The sequence below is a fragment of the Cyprinus carpio genome, unplaced genomic scaffold, assembly GCF_018340385.1.
Source record: "Cyprinus carpio isolate SPL01 unplaced genomic scaffold, ASM1834038v1 S000006507, whole genome shotgun sequence".
In the NCBI taxonomy this organism is placed as follows: domain Eukaryota; kingdom Metazoa; phylum Chordata; class Actinopteri; order Cypriniformes; family Cyprinidae; genus Cyprinus; species Cyprinus carpio.
The window spans coordinates 166,935-186,377 of record NW_024879175.1 but is presented as its reverse complement, the minus strand read 5'-3'; positions in this window follow the sequence as shown (position 1 = coordinate 186,377).

The following is a 19,443-nucleotide window of genomic DNA, read 5'->3' as shown; positions in this document are numbered from 1 at the left end:
ATGTAAAAGAAGTCAGTTTTACATTGAGTTTTTTATGATTTTTTAAATTTTACATTTTTTTTTGAAAAGTATTTTTGCTGATAAGCGAGGGTTTTATCTTTTGTAATAAATGGCGGTCTGCGCCAGGCAAATTTGGAGGAGGGATTGAGATCTGTATGCTACGTGAGGAGAGCATGTGACAGAGCCTTTTATTTTTTTTTTCATTTTACGACAAATTGCTTTCCGTCGTCATTAAAAGAGCAAGGGGAAATTTGGTCGGGCTGGGTTTTTTCCTTTTATTCTCACAACAAGAACACAAGCAGAAAAAACAAGGGGGTTAAGGAGGCATTAAACCTTTTTTTAAAAACTTTTAAAAAGCAAAGGGGCCCGTACTTTGCTGACCCCGCCCCTCTCTTCTGTGAGGTGACGAACCCTGCTCTAAGTGTTTACTACCGCAAAAATTTCAACTAGCACTTTTAGGAACACGATTGCAAAGTTTTCATAAAAAACCAAACTATTCTTCTTTGGTAAAGCGGGATCATGAATGATTTCCCGCGAAATAAACCTTTTAGTTTGTGGGGGGCACATTCCCTCGAAACAAACAAAATCCCGGGTCTTCAGGGGCTCAGATGGGGGTAAATGACGACTCTATGTTCATTTTTTAAAAAAAACAAAAAAACCCCTAAATCGCTTAGGAGACAACTTGGTTCATCTCCCCCGCGGGGGAAACAATGTGGACTGAGCAGCTCACTCAGGGGGACAAGGTAACTACGTGGGGGGGGGCCTTCTCCGTGTGATGTCACCAGACAAGGAGCTGAAAATGGCCTGATTTGCAAAAGGGGATTTACTTTTGGGGTTTAAATTAAAACCACTGGGATTTATCATTATAGGGTAATGTGTACACACACTCCCAAAAACACATTTTGTAAAAAACTAAAAAAGTAAAATTACCCCTAGGGACCCTTTAAGCAAGCAAGCGCATTGTTGCTGCGTGAATCTCTTCAGCTCGTTATCTTCACCCCCCAGGGACCTTTAACAATAAACAGATAAGATGATGCAGGTGATGTAAATAAGCGACTAAAAAGAAACGAAACCCGTAAGGAAATTTTATAATGTAAAAGCCCCTTTAATCCACAATTTACGAAAAACAAAGTGCAAATTGTGATTGCTGTCAGTTTTAAAAAAATTTTTGTAAAATTAAACACAATTATTGTTTTATTTTTTTTTTTTGGTTCCCTTTTTCCTAACGAAGCAAAAGTTGCACCCAACCCGCTCAGCATTGGGAAAAACCCAAAAAAACCAAAAATAAAAAATGATAAATAAAAGATTTATAATTTTTAAATGACCCGAATTTTAGGATCGTAAAAGAGATAGTTCACCCACCAAAATTAAAATGTTCATAATTTTGAAACCCCTCGCTTTTTTTACTTTTTTATCCCGGTGTCACATCATTTGAAAAAAAAAAAGCAAAAAAAAAAATAAGAAAAAAAAAAATATAAAATTATATAATATTATTATAATATTATATAATATATATAAAATATATATATTAAAATAGTTGTTGTGGGGCTGGCTGCAGACCACACCCTTTAGCAATTTATCACCGGGTGGGAAGGATCTAGTGTTTAAAGGAAATCAGAGTCCTCACAGGATGAAAAGTGGGTTTGGCAAGATGTGTGGAAAACTGAGCCTGAAAGGTTACTCAGGCCCCAAAAGTTTTTTGAAAAAGGGGAAAGGACGGGAGCATGGGGTTTGCAGGTGGGGGTTTTTTTGACATTTAAAAACGGGGTTTTACTTGGGAAAAAAGTGTAAAAAAAGGAAATGTTATAAATTTTGGTTTGAATGTAATAAAGGTTAAATTCTCATAAAGGTATATTTAAAAGCAATGTATTGAAAAAGGTTTAAGGGTAAAAGCTAAAGTGTGGAATTTTTTGTTTTATGGTTAAAGGGTTAGATTTTAAGGGGAAAAACATTTGGTAGGTTTTAAAAGTGTTTAAATTTTATTAGGTGCTCTAGATAGGGTTTTTCTCTTTCCATTTTTTTTTAAAAGGACAATTTTTTAGTGTTTAAATTTTAAAGTATTTACCGGGGGTTGGATTTTTATTATGGGTATTGGGTTTTTGTTTTTCTTGCCTACTGTGTTTTTTTAAAGTTTTTTTTTACCGTTTTTGGCCCAAAGATTTTTTCAAATAAAAAAAAAATTTGATTCCCTGGTCATTGAGAAAAATCCAGTAAAAACCTTCAGAACAAGCATCCCCTTTCAAGTGGGGGAAACTCCCGGGAACTTCATAGAGTGGGGGAAAATTGACAAAAAAAACCCGCTGTGAAGATGGAAAGGAATCCTGAACAGAAACCCACCCAGGCCTGTAAAACGGAAAATCATTCCCCCCAACCTTGAAAAAGATGGCGCCCAAAAGACCTGGAGCAAAAAGGGCAGTAGGACATCCGCAAAAAGCGACAATTCTCAGGGTGGGTTTAAAATGTGACGAATGATGCCATCACACCTGAAGACAGGGGAAAAACCTGGTTAGAGGGCAAAAAGGTGCATACGCATGGAAAATGTTGTGCTCCTCTTGCTGAAAGGAAAAATTTCCCGCTGTGGGTCAGGACCGAGCAATAATCCCAATTAATTCAAGAAAAGCAGGTTCATTTAGTAAAGCAAAGAAAAGCCGAAAAAGTTTTTGGGGGCAGCTTCTTAGCACCAAAAAGCAGCCATTCAAGGCCTACTTTTCCCCTCCCCAAGTTTTCGGCATGGCAGACTTTTACGCTGGAAAAGGGACTGGAGGCCTCCAGAGGCAAAGGGGAAACCACTGGGCAAAAAACGTCAAAAAGTTTCAGCTTTTGACAGCTTGGATGAGAAGTAATGGAGTCTTGATTTTACCTATAACACAGAATGACATTTTTGGTCCCAGAGAATCGGTTTTTAAGCCAAATTGCATCCATGAAAAAGTAGAGGGCCCAGAGACTTCCTGCCAAATGCCCACCCAAGAAAATTTTTGAGCTCATTCAAGTGTTGGAAGGCCCTTTAAACCCGAGTGACCCCGGGGACCCTGGGCCTTAAGGGTCCTCTGGTGACAAAGTCAATTTAAAATAAACTTCAAGCACTGAAGAAAAAGTGGTTTTTCTAGCAGCGAGGACGTAAAAGCCCGAAAGGCTTTGACTATCCCCTTTGGCCTTTCTCAAGAGTCAAGAGAGTCTCGAAAGTTTGGGGTCAATTGAGGGGGAAACCCTGAGGAAGAAAACCGCCTGAGCAAAGGCAGGCTGGACCCGGCATAAACCAGTCAATAACAATCTCTAGGAGGTGCTGTGGGGGCATCAGCTAAAAGAAACTGACTTTTGCAAAAGGTTCCGTGTCCCAATCAACCCAAAGAAGGACGCAGTGCGGAAACTGGGGGCCCCTGGAAATGTCTGGGGTCATTTACGAGGGAGTCACTGCAAAACTTTGTTTTGGCGAAATCCGAGTAAGAGCGAGATTACAGACCCCTCATACTATTTGGTCCCAGTGCGGGGATCCCCGGACGGGACGGCTCAGAGGAGGAGGAAAAAACCCCAGGGGAGGTGGAGCGGGAATTCCCGAGGCCCCAGGAAATTTTTTCAGAAAAACCCCACCTGAATTAGCCCAAAATTCGGACCATTTGATCACGAGCGAGCACCCCCCTTGCAAAATATTCAAGTCTTCTGGAGAGAGCGGCCTACAGAGTGGCCTTATTATGATGTGTTGGAGGTAACCGCAAATGCGGGCAAAAATTGGGGACCTCCTGAAAAAATTGGGTCAACCCTTAAAGGCACTTCGATCCCCAGCTGGTTTGCTATGGCCTAGAAGCGTTGCGCATTCAAAGACATGTGTAGCCAAAAAAAATGCAAGGTTTTTCCCCGACTTCCCCTCAGTGACCTGGCAAGGCCAAGGGGATCCACCCCTTGTAAGTCACAAGGAAGGCCAAATGGGCCGCGCAAAGTCCGCGCGGGGGGGACCTTTTGCTGTGGGGCGGCCAATGGGAAAGGCAGTTTCTGGCAACCCCCCCTAGTTTTTTGGGTTGGTTAACTGTATCGCCCCACATCGAGAACGCATTTGCAAGGGTTTTGAGAAATGCGGGTAAAGATGAAAACACCCGCGTGGGCCCCCATTAATCGTAACAAAGCCCGCAACTTAGGGATTCGGGGTTTTGGGAAAACTAATCTAGTTCCTCGAGTGGTGGAAAGGGGGTATATCGGCGTGGCTGCTCCCCAAATTGGGGGTTTTCGCTGTGGAAATTGTCACCGGCGGGAAAGAGTGACCCTCGCTGAAAAAGGGGGTGGGGGGGTAAGAATGGGCTAAAAGGCTGCTGATGAGCCCATTTAGGTCCTCACGGGGACGCCAAGTCCCCCGGGGGGAGAAGATCCACCACATTCCAAGCAAAGGAGGACAGTTTAGGCAAATTTTCCCCAGGACTTAGAAGGGAGCTGACCAGGGAGGGGGAATGGAGGGGCCTATGCTGCCAAATTCACGAGAAGGTCCCAGTGCCCGGGGGGCAATGAAGTTTTTCTAAAGGGCGTCCTTCAGACAAGGGCCGGCCCAGTGGGAATTGCCACCTTCCCTCGCCCCAAAACCCCCACTCCCCACAACTCCGGGGAGACTGGTCTGGGAAAAGGTCCCGAAGTGCAGAGGGGGGTTTTGAAAAGAAACCCCTGTTAAAGGGCCCCCTGTCCAAATTCTATTGTGCGGGGCTTCTCAGGGTTCCCGGGGGGGAAAATTTGCCCGCTTTTGGGGACATAAGGAAAAATGTCCCGTTCGTAGGGGTCGAAGATCGGGAGGACATTTTTATAGGTTTTTGTGGGTGACCCCTGAAAAGGAGGAGCTGGGGGTATATGCATAACAAAGGGAAACATTGGGGAAAACCCGCAGGTTTTTTTTTCTCAACTCGCCATTTAAGGGGACAAGGTCCCCCCATTTAGCCAAACTTGAGGGAAAAGGTCGGGGGGCTAAGGAGGGGCAAGCTATGCGACGATATTTTTTACCTTCCTAACCCAAATTGGGCCAGCTCAAAAGTATACAAAAATGTGGAGCAGATCCTGGGGGGAAGGAGGGTTCAAATTGGGAAACCGGGTCTTTTCTGGGGAAAGTAGGGGGTGGTCTTTAGGGAAACAAGAGCAGAAGGCTACCCAAAGGGCGTAATCCCCGCCAAATCACCAAAAGGAGGGGCAACCCAAAACTCTTTGGGCCCTTTGGAAACCCTGGGGGATGACAAAAATTTATGTTTGGTGGTTTTTAAAATTTTTAAAGAGGAAGAGAAATTATGAGACTTGGGCCCAAAACCCTTTAAAAGGAAAAGGTGAGAGCCTTTGACGCCAAAATCCACGACACGACGATTTGCTTAGCCAAATTTCTGGGGTGTATACCCGTTTTGGGCTGATGAAAATGTAAAGCAGAAAGGACCTTTGGTTTTGGAGAGCATTTCAAAAGGCCCAAAAAAACCAAAAGGGAGTTCCCCAAGGGACACTTTGGGGCCTTGCGCTATCAGAAATCTTTTGGAAATGCCTCGGCCTTTTTTAAGAAAAACCTGAGGGTGGGGCAAAAACAAGGGCCCCCAGACCTTGAAAACCCCCCGGGAGGTGCCAAAATGAGGCCCGAAGGGAATTACCCTTTTGGGGGGGAGCGTCAAAGCTTTTTTGGGGTGCCTGATCTGCGGGGGGACTGTGATCAAAGGCCAAAAGGGGGAGATGGTGGAGTTTTCCCAAAACTAAAACGGCTCCCCCAGCCACAAGGGGGAAGCCCTTTAAGGCAGGCTATGTGGACAGTATTTGCCCCCCTTTAAAAAGGGACTTTTAGCAAAGGGGGGAATTTTAAGGGTTAAACCCCGGGTAACCCCTTCGTTATAGCCAAACAGTCTTTTTCCCAATTTAAAGTGGGGAGTATGGCTTTCAGACCTTTTTTGGGAAAAAGGATTTGGAAAAAATCCAAACCCCCACACAACTTCAGGATTGGGGGGATTCCGGATTCCTGGAAACTCGGGAAAATCGCGACAAAAACATTACCGTTTGGGGGGCCCCCCAAAAAGTTTGTGGAAAAATTCCCCCCCCCCCCCGGCCCCCCCCGGGGAAAGGGCCAAAGTTCCTGATCTAACCAGTTGAGGAGTGGCCCATTAAGTCCCGCAAAATGTATCATAAAAATTCTAGAGAAGTGTTTTGGGAAGGGTGCAGAAGAAGTCATTTGCTGCGGCTCCCCACCAAAACAAGGGGGAAGGGGGGCAACCCGACCTTTGGGGCATCCAAAGGGCCCCCTGCCCGGGGTTTCTGTCCCAAACCCGGTGGGTGAAGGACGGTTTTTTAGCAACCTGATCATTGGTTAAACGTCGCCCGGGTTGGAGGGCAGAAAAAGCTTTTGGGAGCTTAAAAGTAAAATTCCCGGGAGCTCCCAAATGGGGGCGGCTCCCAGCCAGGGTCATCACCCGATAGAGCGGCCAAAAGGGTTTAAAAAGGGGTCTTTTTCTTGCCACCCCAAGGGGGTTACCTTTCCCGAACCAAAAATAGGGGCCGGCTAGTATCTTTTAAGGAAAGGAAAAAACTGGGTTACTGGTTTGTGGTGGGGATTCCCCGCCTTTTAATTTAAGCCGAGTTTGGTGTCCCCCCCTCTTTCCTTGCAACCCCCTGGGTCTCAACATTATGGTTCGTGAAGCTCACAGGGAAAGGGGCACGAGGGTGTGGGTTTTTTACTTTTGTTTTAATGGGAGAAAAGACATGGGGTTCAAGGGGCCCAATTAAAAAGCTCAAAGTCCCTTGACAATTTTTTGTGGTCGCAAGAAAAAACCCGAGAAGAAAAGTCGCCCAATTTATTGGGGGACTGCCTCAGGAGAGGGGAAAAAAAGGGCCCGCATCTCCCCCTTTAGTTTACAGAAATTGGGCCTGTTTGGGCCCTACAGGTCAAGGGTATGTTTTTGGGAAAAAATTTTTAAAGAAAGTCGGGGGGTTTTTTTTTTGCTGTATGGGCAGCCAAACAATCCCACACGGAGCCGCCAACACAATGTCAACTGAAAGCTTTTCCCAGGCCCATCAGAGGTTTCCCCAGCAAATTTGAGGCCAAACCCCAAGAAGCATATGGTCCGATCCGGGGGCTAATTTTTTTTGGTGCCTCGTTTTGGGAAAGGGTTGTATAAGTTCCTGGGCAGCCGAATGGGCTGCGGGGGGATACTTAAACTTTAAAAAAGGAAAAGACTTGGGGATTGGGAAAAACCTCCAGCATTCACTTCAAACGGAAGGGTTTTGCTTGGAAACCGCTGGGTTTGGAATTTTAAAAAGGGGTTCCGGAGTCTGGGAAGAGAGTTGGGCTCTGTTTTAGGGGGAGCTTCAGACGACGTTTCCCGCTCGCCGCTAAATGGCAAATACGGGCCCCTTTATGGCCCCGGGTGAAAGCCTTGAAGGGTACAGTGTGGTTTCATTCGCCCCCAAAACGCTCCTTCTGGGGCGAGAAACATCAAATGGTGACTGGAAAAAATTTTACTTTACAGCTATCCCTTAAAAAGACTCCCGGAAATGCCCCATCAGGTCAACAAATTCTGGGGGGAGTCCCGGACCAAAATTGCTGGTCCCCAATCTTTTTTTAAGGAAACAAGGGGCCCCACTGCACAGAGGGAAAGTTCGCAATTGGAGATATTGTTTTTGGGTCTGCGATCAGAATGCATTTAGGGGCCACTTAAGCTCGGAAAGGGCACAGGCAACCCTGACTCCAAAACCCTTGTAAGGGTGTGAATATTAAAATTGTGGAAGCTCCTTAAATTGGAGGTTTAGGCCTGTAATTTTCCGCCCAAATACCTGTCCCAAACATCACGTCCCAACATTTTGGGGGGGACCCTTTGGGCCAACCCAAATTTTTAACCGGGACTCCAAAAAAAGGTTGGGGGTCCACTCCAAATGGAGGACAGGGAGGAAGCCCCCGGGGGAAACTTTGAAATGTTTTGTGTGCCCATCTTTCCACGGGGTTTCCCTGGAAGGGTCGAGTTGGGGGGTGTTGACTGGGGCTGCAGACCCACCCTTTCTGCCTGGTGTTTTGGCGCTGGGTGTGGGTCCACTGAGACAGTTTAGTTTAAACCAAGGGGGGAAGGTTAGTGATGAAGGGGAAACAGAGTAGGTTGGGAAGATTTGTGGAGAAACTTAGCCCGGAAAAGTGATACGCGGGACAAAGTTGTTTGAAAGGAAAGGGAGTCGTTGAGCTTTTGGGGTTTTGGTGCGTGTTGGATTTTGACATTTAGTAAATCAGAAATTATAAGGTAAAAAAGGTAAAAAAAAGGGAAATTTATAAAAATTATGTTTTTGATTGAAAAGCTAAATGTTTATTTTAACTTATAAAAGGTATATTTAAAAGAAATGTATTTAAAAGGTTTTTAAGGGGAAAAATGAAAGTGGGAAGGTGTTTTAGGTTAAACCGTTAATTTAAAGGGAAAAAATCATTGAGTGGGCTTTAAAAGTGTTTTCAATTTATTTGGGTTTTAAATGGGGTTTCTTTTTCCCATTATTTTAAAACAATTTCTAGTGTTTAAATTTTAAGTATTTGACCCGGGGTTTGACTTTTTTTGGGTTCTTGGCTTTGATTTTGTTTTTTTTTTTTTTTTTTTTTTTGACCTTTTGTGTTTTGTTTTTTTTTTTTTTACTTTTTTGGAAGATAATTTTCAAAAAAAAGAAAGAAAAAATTGTTTCCCTGGTCTTAGTAAACCACCCAAACCCGAAGCAAGCATCCTTTTTCAATGGGGAAACGCAGTGTTGAACTTCACTAGAGTGGGGGAAGGGGGCATTTTGTTTTTGGGTTCCGGTGGGTTTTTTTTTTTTTTTTTTTTTTTCCCTTTACCCAAATTTGAACAAAGACCTCTAATATGTGACCTAAAAAATACTCTGGATCACGAAACAAAAGGTCAACATTACTGACTAAATTTTTTCGATTATGAATAGTAGTGAAGATGGTTTAAAACTCAACTTTTTTTTGTCTCTTCTTCCTTCAGTCCGTCGTCATAAATGTGATCAGGCCCTCTGGCGGAAAAACAAGCTTTTGAGGATAAAAAAAAAAACAAAGCGTCTTGAAGGGAAAAAAAATTATGAAGAAAGGATGGCTCAAAAATATTTTTTTGAAAAATGCTGGGGCAAAACTAACCCAACTGTTTTTTATTTATTTTTGTTCACAAAAGTCATTGATTTAATGGCTTTGGGTAATTCTTTGTGGTGTGAATGTGGAACTTCATTTTAAATGATTTTGGAGGGAAGATGTGAGGAGAGTTTTCTGGTGAGTTCTGAGATTGTTTGGGACTGATGCTGGTTAATGTTATGCTGGATCTTTAATAAAAACCAAGCTTATGGCCTCAAGGTTCTCGTGATTACACTGACTTTTTATGTGATTTTAGATCTTTCCCTGAGCCTTTATTCATAACTGTATCTTTCTGTTTTCGCTCAGTTGTATTACATGTATGAAATCTCCCACCTTTTTTGTTCTTTATCCCCAAACATAGCTGAATGAAGTCAACAAGCAAAAATTTTATCCCCCAACCACAGCAGGGCCAAAAAAAAAATAGCTCGGACTGGAGAAACACACGCAGATCTGATCGTAAGTACATCATCTATTTCATAAAAAATAATATTTCAAGGCTTCTGACTTCAACCCCCTTTGCTCCTCGGTTTTTAACATTAATTTTAACAAAAAAAAATCATTGATAATCTATAATCTAGAAAAATCTGAACATTCTTTAAAAAACCCTTTTTTGCCTCAAAAGGGGGCATCTTAAAGCCACAAAAAAACTGATAAATAATGTTTACACAGTATTTCTCACCATTAGCAACGATGTTTTTCGGTTTACCCCCTGTGATGATTTTGGGGCTCTCATCTTCTGTCCTTTACACCCGTTTCTGATCCAATTTAACTCATTCCGTGCTTTAATACGGGGTGTCTCTTTTACAGGTAACATCAATACTGTAAAAAATTTCACTGTCCTTTTTTCCAATCAATCTCCAGTCACTGTGATTGATTCTATAACAACTTCGTTGACCCGTCCCTCCCTGAAAACCGGCTGTCTTAATTTACAGTGGGGTAACGGGGAAATCTGTCCCCGGGTAAAACAGACAAAGATAAAGATAAAAAAAGATGCAACATTAACTCAAAACAGTAATTTTGGGGTTTTAAAATCTTATGTTATTATGAAATTAAAATTGTTTTAAAAACCCTTAAAAAACCCATTTATTTTATCATTAAATGAAAGTCTATGACAACCCTTTGGGATTTTTGGGGCTGGGGGGGAAAAAAAAACATTTTCTGAAGGGTTTTTTTGTTTTTTACCTTTATGAAATTTATGAAATTGCTGTCTAAGTCCCCATTTAAATTTTTTTTTTTTTAAATTTTTAAAGGGGGTTTATGAAAATGAATCAAATTTGGGTTATGTTTTTCACAAATAAGAGGTTTCATTTTACAAACCAAAAATTTTTCAGCGTCCAAATTTTGTCGTGAAAAAAAAAATCAAGTGAAGCGGAGGCCCCAAAAAATTTGGTTGAAATTTTTGGGTTCGCTTGTCTATAGAGAAGGGAAATAGAGAATTAGTCCATTTTTTGAGGGCAGTCTTATTTTGGGAAAAACTATGTCTGTCCATCAAAACCCCAAGAGTGAACCTGTTATAAAACCCCAACCTCAGTAAAAAAGATCGGGGGCGCCCCGTTTTTCTCATAGGGGCCCTTTATGATTTTGTGACTGTGGGAATATGGAAGGACTCGTTTTACACATGTTCTTTTTCAGTGGTGTATAAAGTACCTGAAAGGATACTCAAGAAAAAAAGACATCTTTCCGTTAAAAGACTTTTGGTCACACACAAATTTGTGTATGTATGTATTAGTGTGTGTGTGTGTGTGTTTTTTGTGGTGTGTGTGTATGTTGGGGTTTTAATATATAGTGATTACCTACAACTGAGGGGAAAGTGGAATTTTTTCTTTTTTTTTTTCCCCCCAATGAAATTTTGTCTTTAAATTTGAATATAATTTTAAAAGAAACGCTTAGAAGTGCAAAAACAGGGAAAATAAAAAAAATTTTATATACAGGGGACGGGAAAATATTTTGACCCCCTTAAATTTTTTTTACTCCCTTTTTTTATTGCAGCCATTTGCTAAAATCATTTAAGTTCTTTTTTTCCTCATTATGTACACACAGCACCCCAATTGACAGAAAAACACAGAATTGTTGACAGTTTTTGCAGATTTATTAAAAAAGAAAAATGAATATCACATGGTCCTAAGTATTCAGACCCTTGCTGTGACCCTCACTATATTAACTCTGGTGCTGTCCATTTCTTCTGATCACCTTGAGATGGTTCTACACCTTCATTTGAGTCCAGCTGGTTTGATTATATTGATTGGACTTGATTAGGAAAGCCACACACCTGTCTATATAAGACCTTACAGCTCACAGTGCATGTCAGAAGCAAATGAAATCATGAGGTCTAAGGAACTGCCTGAAGAGCTCAGAGACAGAATTGTGGCAAGGCACAGATCTGGCCAAGGTTACAAAAAAAATTCTGCTGAACTTAAGGTTCCTAAGAGCACAGTGGCCTCCATAATCCTTAAATGGAAGACGTTTGGGATGACCAGAACCCATCAAACTGAGCTATCGGGGGATATCCTGGACGAAAACCTTCTCCAGAGTGCTCAGGACCTCAGGCTGGGCCGAAGGTTCACCTTCCAACAAGACAATGACCCTAAGACCACAGCTAAAATAACGAAGGAGTGGCTTCACAACAACTCTGTGACTGTTCTTGAATGGCCCAGCCAGAGCCCTGACTTAAACCCAATTGAGCATCTCCGGAGAGACTTGAAAATGGCTGTCCACCAACGTTTACCATCCAACCTGACAGAACTGGAGAGGATCTGCAAGGAGGAATGGCAGAGGATCCCTAAATCCAGGTGTGAAAAACTTGATGCATCTTTCCCAAAAGACTCATGGCTGTATTAGATCAAAAGGGTGCTTCTACTAAATACTGAGCAAAGGGTCTGAATACTTAGGACCATGTGATATTTCAGTTTTTCTTTTTAATAAATCTGCAAAAATGTCAACAATTCTGTGTTTTTCTGTCAATATGGGGTGCTGCGCATACATTAATGAGGAAAAAAAAAAAGAACTTAAATGATTTTAGCAAATGGCTGCAATATAACAAAGAGTGAAAAATTTAAGGGGGTCTGAATACTTTCCGTACCCACTGTATGTGTCAGCGATTACCTACATTGTCCTCCTTCAGGTCAAGACCTGCATTCATGAAACAGTTTGCTACAAGTTGTCAGATGATTAAAGCGATATTTGTTTTTGAAGTATCCTTGCAACATTTAAGGGGACTTCCCTTTTTTTGGCATCAGCGCTGATTAATGCATTGAATCAACATTATTGATCTCTATGTAGTGAAACATCACAGTTGACACGTTGATCGTCGATTGAGTCTTATAAAGTGGCGCTCAAAGTCAAGGTTATTCATCACCTTGTTTCATTCATGAAAGAATCAGTGTTTTAAGAGTATCCCTCGAATGAATGAACTGGTTTAATGATGACTGCTAATGAAGACAGTTCCTTGCCTCCACCTACTGGTGTAATGATGTAATACACTGACGGACAGCCTGTCTAGTGCACGCAGGGGAAAATATACCTGTACTGATAAAACTGAAATATCAACACTTTTGAAAGCCTCTTAATATAGCATAATAATAATAATAATAATAATAATAATAATATAGCATTAAGACTGATAGATATTGATCCACTCAAAATCACTGCCAGCTAAGTTTCCTGATGAACTTCCTGCAAACAGGCACAAATGATATTATCTCTGTTTGGCAGTTCCTACCTCTGTGAGCAGACGTTCAGTCTGATGAACCTGAACAGCAAACTAACTGACTCTCACCTGATTTGGAAAATGACTTTGTCAGTAAGTCAGCTACAGCCCAATTTGGAAAACATTTGAAAAAAAGCACCAGCTTCATGTCTCTCATTAAAAGTCACTGACTTTGCAAGAATATGACTGTATTTATCCTGAACAGCTGTGTTAGGCCTTGAACTTTTGGCACGGCAATGTGGATTGTTTTATGTTTTATTAAAGAATACTTTACCTGAATCAGTTACCAGTGTCAATTTATTGAGCGGCCAGGAAAAAGTTAAATCAAACTGAAATAGGTGCAAAATTATCTGGAAACAGGTGCAACCACTTCAGTTTCGCAGACGCATACGCATTTATATTTATAAAGAGCAGCAAAATCTGGTTTTGGCAAATATGGAAAGTCAATTATTTAGAGAGCACATATTAACCCTCCACCATAAAGAGATAACAGCAGATTTTGATTATGATGAGTTTGGTTTTTATCTTCTTCGTTCACATACCTGGTACTTTATCCTGACCAGATGTAATATCTCCTGATAGTGAGAGTGTTTCATGTTTGCAGCGTGTAACGCCATTTGGCGCTTGCAATATTTTCATACTGTTTATACCACTCATGTCTTCCAGTCAGATGTGTCTGCCAATATTTCCAGTATATAGTGCTGTAGGTCCTTCTCGGAATGTTCCCTACCGGCTACCACGCCTGCTGACTGCCTTCAGCAATACAGGACCGCGCCTGGTCACAGCCACAAACGCAGACGGTATCGGTAATAAAGGAAGACGGGAGTTTTTCTAGTGAATCTGAAAGAAACATGATTTATCTATTCGAAGTTCTCGTATTTAGGACAATAGTTAAAGAGGCAGAGTGATGTTTGCCTTTTTCTTTTTTTTCTTTTCTGTCAATTAAATTGCTTAAGCAAGTCTGAAGAACTTTAATATGGTGAAAGTTAATAAATTTAGCAATTCTGAAAGCTCGCTTTTTTTTTTTTTTTTTTTGTTGTTGTTATGTTTTTAAAGCAGCGATTATGTGAATATTATGCAATATTGAACTAGTACAATATACTGGAAAACTTTCAGTGTAACTGTCATAATGATAAATGCACATGGAGAAACATTCACTTTTTTCTTTCCAGCTGTAATTTTCTCATCGTATTACTTCAGTTGTATCTGTGACCTGTGCTGGTAAAATGGTTGTGAAGTTTGCACAGGTGAATTACGAGCTCACAGAAATAACGATTGAAATGTCGAAATTTTGTTTGATGACAGGTTTTCACACACAAAAAATGAGTTATTTCATCTCCTCTTGGTCTATTGGATACCCCAATGGCTCCACACAGCAATTAAAACATCTAAGGCCCAAACCACAATTCTAAAAACCCCCCACCTGCCCCTTGCCCCCTTCTCCCTCTGTGTTCGAGTGTTCATGTGAAGGGGTAGTGGTGTCTCGATTCTCTTTTCTCCTTTGGTTGGGCGGGTATAAGGAAGGAGAGAGGGCCCGAACGCCCGTCAAAAATGAAGATTTTTCTCGGGCCGACACTGTTCCAAATGAAGTGTATGAATAATGGAATGATCTCGGCAGACAATGGCTGCCTGAGCGAGGCGAAAAGACACATAATGTAACCCTTTTTTTTGCATTAATCAAGATTTTAACATGAAAAGTAATCATTTTGTTTTATTTTACATTTAATTCGGGAGTTCATATTTACGTCATGGTTACTCAAAGAAATGTTTGCAAAGAAACCACACTAAATTTTGCTCAACATCCCATATCATTATAGACTGCATGATGGTACCACAACATATTTTCTTGTCTTGATCAAGGCGAATAACAACCCGTACACATGTGGGGTGAGGTGAGAGCGAGAGCGAGTAGGAGATGAAGTTGCGTGTATGCGCCTAGTAAACGCTGTGTTTTGTAGATTGCTCTGCATATTTGTTTTCATAATTAATTCCTTTGTAATTAACTCTGTGACTTTTGTATTAATTCATTTGAGCTTCAATTTAAATGTAAATGAGTTGTAATGTGAATGGAATTCTTTTGGTGTACTCTAAAACATAAGGCGCGTGATACGTCCTTACTGGAAATGACGTGTCTGTGTTAGGCGCCCCCGATGGACTGATGATGATCAGACTTCATCACAAGCGCTCTGCTGAGTCCAAAAGACTTTTAAGTTTAAAATTATGCTGATCCACAAGCCAAAAGGGCAGTAAAGAAGATTTTCATAAGCTCAAAGACCTCTTTTTCATGACAGGGGGGGGCGCCACAAGGTATTTGTTTTGTAAAATGTAACAAGGTGTTCATAATAGCGCTATGTGCAATTTTGCCCCCCCCCCCTGTTTGACCCCACGAGAGACCAGCACACGTTCATTGGGTATCGTTCGTCACCACACGGCGTTGCCACCAGGCACGGAGTAGTTTAGACGTCAAAGGCCTGCAAGATATAACGGACGGCGTCCACCCCACACACTCAACACTACCCCCCCCCCAGAACCCACCTGTAAAATGCCCCTTGTGGACCATGAAGAGTAGGGAACTTCGTCTGCTCAACACAGTGTAGGTGTGAGGAACAATGAGACCGGTCGAGTAAGGGATGAAATGAAGACCGCCTCTTGTCGATAAGGTAAGCACCACCCGCTGAACATTGTCTGGCATTTTGCGTTGCAAACGGTGAATGAGGAGAAGGAGTTGAAAGTGCAACGTTTCAAGCTAAAATCAGAAAGTGCTCTGCCACAACCCGTCAAGTTAAGGTGGTTGCACGAGAAGTGATTAAACTTGGAAATTGCACCAAGGACTTAAATCTAATTTCCCTGCTTACTGTGCTCAGCCTACATGTTGTGAGAACGAATTTAATGTACTGATGTTTATTTAAGTGTAAAAAGGGCCTTATTACAAAGGAAATTAAGAGTCTACAGGTTTGTGTTTATAAGAAGTAATTAAACATACAAACAATTGCAAAAGTGAACTTTAAAGGTAATGCACTGAAACTAAGAAACAGGCATCTCAAACTTCAGCCTCAATGCTTATGCCCTCAATTGCAAAAAATAGCTCGGATTTGGTCAGGCACTAGCATGAAGAGTCTCATGCAGTATTGGCCATAATCGTCTTACCAGTCGCACCCAGCCGCCTGTAGTGTTTACTGGACGACACTCTTTAAAAATATCAAAGTAATTGGCGCCTATCTTTCGGAAACACATTATTATGGACCAGGTCTCAAAGAATATTCCATAAGAACAAAAAACTATTACTTAGACATAGCTACTGTAGGGGATTATGCCTACAAAGAAAAACGTTGAGATTTCTCTTAAACTAGGTCACTGAGAGCTTTGGCATATGACTCTGACTGGAAGCTGTTTGGAGTAAGAAACGCTAATGCAGAGGACCCATTTATAATTGGAAACGTCCTTCACGAAGGTCAAGCTGAAGAGTTGCTGACCAAAAATAAGTTCTGGCAAGATGGTTGTGAACAACCTAAGAAGTCCTTTTAGCCGGATGAGATGTGTACTGAGGTCATCAAGAGAATGTGGGAATAGTGGCCGCCGAATGCCCACCCCGCAACTGGTCAAGACATTGGGAATAGTTTCTCACATGACTGCAATGAGAATCAAAAGATTCTGCAGAATGTTGCCAAGCATTGGTTTAGTATCCAGTGATGGTAACCGCAAAGTGATGGAAGCCCGTGGATGAAGCACGATGCTTTAGTTACCCCACAATTCAAAGAGTTTTTAGACTTTCTAACACAAAAGGAAGCTGATCTCGCTTAGCGATCCTATATCTTCAGTACAGGCACTTAGGAAGGGTGTGGAGAAGGAGCCAGGAAAACCAAGAACATGGATTGAAACCAAACCATCCAGAGCAAAGACACTGTACACAAATGTGGCACAATGTAAGCCATACATCTCCATGCATCTTTTGCTAAAGATCAGGACATGTGTTCTTAAAGTAAGGGCAGAAAGTTCATTGACAAGACCAGTTCAAGATTCGTGTCGGATCCCGAAGTTGGTACGTTCAGATGAAAGGGGCTTTGCTTTGGATGGTTTGCAGATGCTGGAACATTCATTCAAGAAGAGGGTGATTAAAGAAGCACATTGTGAAAAAGTGTCAGCGATAGAGGACATCCTACATGTCTGCATGATGACAAGGTTCAAAGAACAGTATTCAACGTATCAGAAGTCCTAAACATTCTAAAGAAGATGAAAGTTCAAAGGAAAAAAAACTGATGATGGAGAAATAGTGCTGGCTCGCAGAGCATATTACCAATGCAGTATCTGACTAAGTAGATTCAAAACACCCCCAAACATCTACAATCATGAACCAGTCGGGGGCCGCCCACGTACACCTTCCCCCCACACAAATGAGCCAGATCAGAAGTCCTTTTTTATGCGCTCTCTTTAGACACACAGAGTGACAACTAACCTTTATCCTAGATGAAGTAACTAAAGAGCTAAATATCATAACAAGGAGAATGTGTCACGTCCGGGAGGATACAAGAAGGAAACACAGTGATGAGTTCCAAATGCGAGTACTGTCTTTATTTTGGGGGCAATCCAAAGAAATAAACAGTCCAGGCAGGGGTCAAAACCAAACATATCCAAAGGACAAACAAACCAGGACACCAGACTGAACACGAATGGAGAAGGACGAGGGATTAACAAGAACTCCGTGGACACATACTAAGACAACGGACCGGTACAAAATACACAGGGACATGACAAACGCTAAATCGGGGAATTGACTGTGTGCAATGATTACATAACAACAGTGACAGCTGAGTGCAATGAGGAGACAGGGATCCGTGGGCCTGGCTAATGTGGTTCATTAAGTGCACAGACACCTGGGGAAGGAGGGGACATCTAGTGGTTACCAGGGAACACAACCCGGACACATGTGCCAGAATGTCAGTTTCTGCAGCTATCCACAATGTCAGCAAGAGCAACAGTCATACCTTGTCAGAAACTGCAAAATCTACAAGTGAGAGGATACAAGTCTGATAAGGAGGATTCCCACTGCCATCAGTCTTTACGCGAGAGTTTTTCATTCCGGCAGACAGTGTCACACATATCCCAACTTCCGAAACCGCTCTAAAATGGCGTCATCTGGAACAATTGGCAGACAAGATTCCACCCTCATTGGATTGCGAAGTAGGTCTTTTGATCAGTACTAAAACTGCAAAACAAGCCCTTCTTCCCAAGGAAATCCTATCTGGAGAAGAAAATCATCCATATGCACAACCAACTGATCTTGGCTGGAGCATAGGTCGGCTGATCATACACTGCAAATGAGTACCATGATGCAGTAGGAATTAGTCATAGAACATTTAGTGCGGCAAGTGGTGCCTACAGTGAAGCCATCATTTAACTGAAGAAAGAAGTACACTTTGTTTGCCGGACTCTTGTTTAGGAAGTAATTTCTACAGACATAATTAGGGCACTTGAATTAGATTTCACAAAGATCACAGTGCAGATGATTGATATCCAGTTTCTCAGGAAGAACATTTTATTTCTTGTCCAAGGTGAGGGAAGGTATAAGACAAAAGTAAGATGGCCACTTTGAAATTCCCCCTTCCTTTAAGACAGATGCACCTAGTCTCCCAAATAACAAAACAATGTGCAGTTCATAGAATCACCCTCATTATGTCAATTTCATGAATGACATAAGCAGTATTATGAGGATTATGTCAATTTCATGAATGACATCATAAGCCAAGGTAGATACTGAGAGGGTTCCAACATTGGAAAACTTGAGAACCAACCAGCATGGTATATTCCGCACCATGGAATCTACCACCCCCACAAACCAGGAAAGATCCGCGGGTTTTTGATTGTTTAGCACGCTTTCATGAAACCTCTCTGAATGATCACCTCTTGACAGGTCCAGATCTGACCAACACAGTTAGTTGTAGTGCTGTGTCGATTTAGAAAGGGTCGAATAGCCATAATGTGTGACATTGAAAGGATGTTTCATCAGTTTCATGTTGCAAAGGGGGGAACATCAAGACTATCTGCGATTTCTTAGGTGGATGATGATGGCAATCTGGATTCCAAACCTTCAGTGTGTATAGAATAAAGGTACACACCTTTGGTGCAGCTTCATCCCCCGGCTGCTCCAACTTTGGACTCTAGTACCTAGCATCGCAGGATCATGGAAAGTTTAGTGAAGAGGCCATCACATTTATCCAGAGAAGCTTTTATGTAGATGATGGCTTTAACAAAGCGTGAAGTCATCTGCCGAAGCAGTACATCTTGTGGAGGAGGCAAGAGCCTTGTGTAGAACCGGAAACCTTAGACTCCACAAGGTTTGTGTGCAAAATGATGAGGAATGTGATTTCCACAGTACCACCCTGAGGAATGTGCTCAGACAAAAAGATCTCGATATGGCCTTGGGAGAGCTTCACATCGAGGCGGCACTAGGAGTTTCGTGGTGAGTTGAAGCTGATGAATTCCAATGTCAGAGTTGTAGTCAAGAAAAAACCACTCACAAGAAGAGGAGTTCTCTCAACGGTGGCCTCTCTCTATGATCCGCTAGGTTTCGTTGCACCTTTTCTATTAGTTGGTAAGCAGATTCTTCAGGAATTGTGTAAAGATAAAGTAAGTTGGGATGAAGATCTCCCCAAGC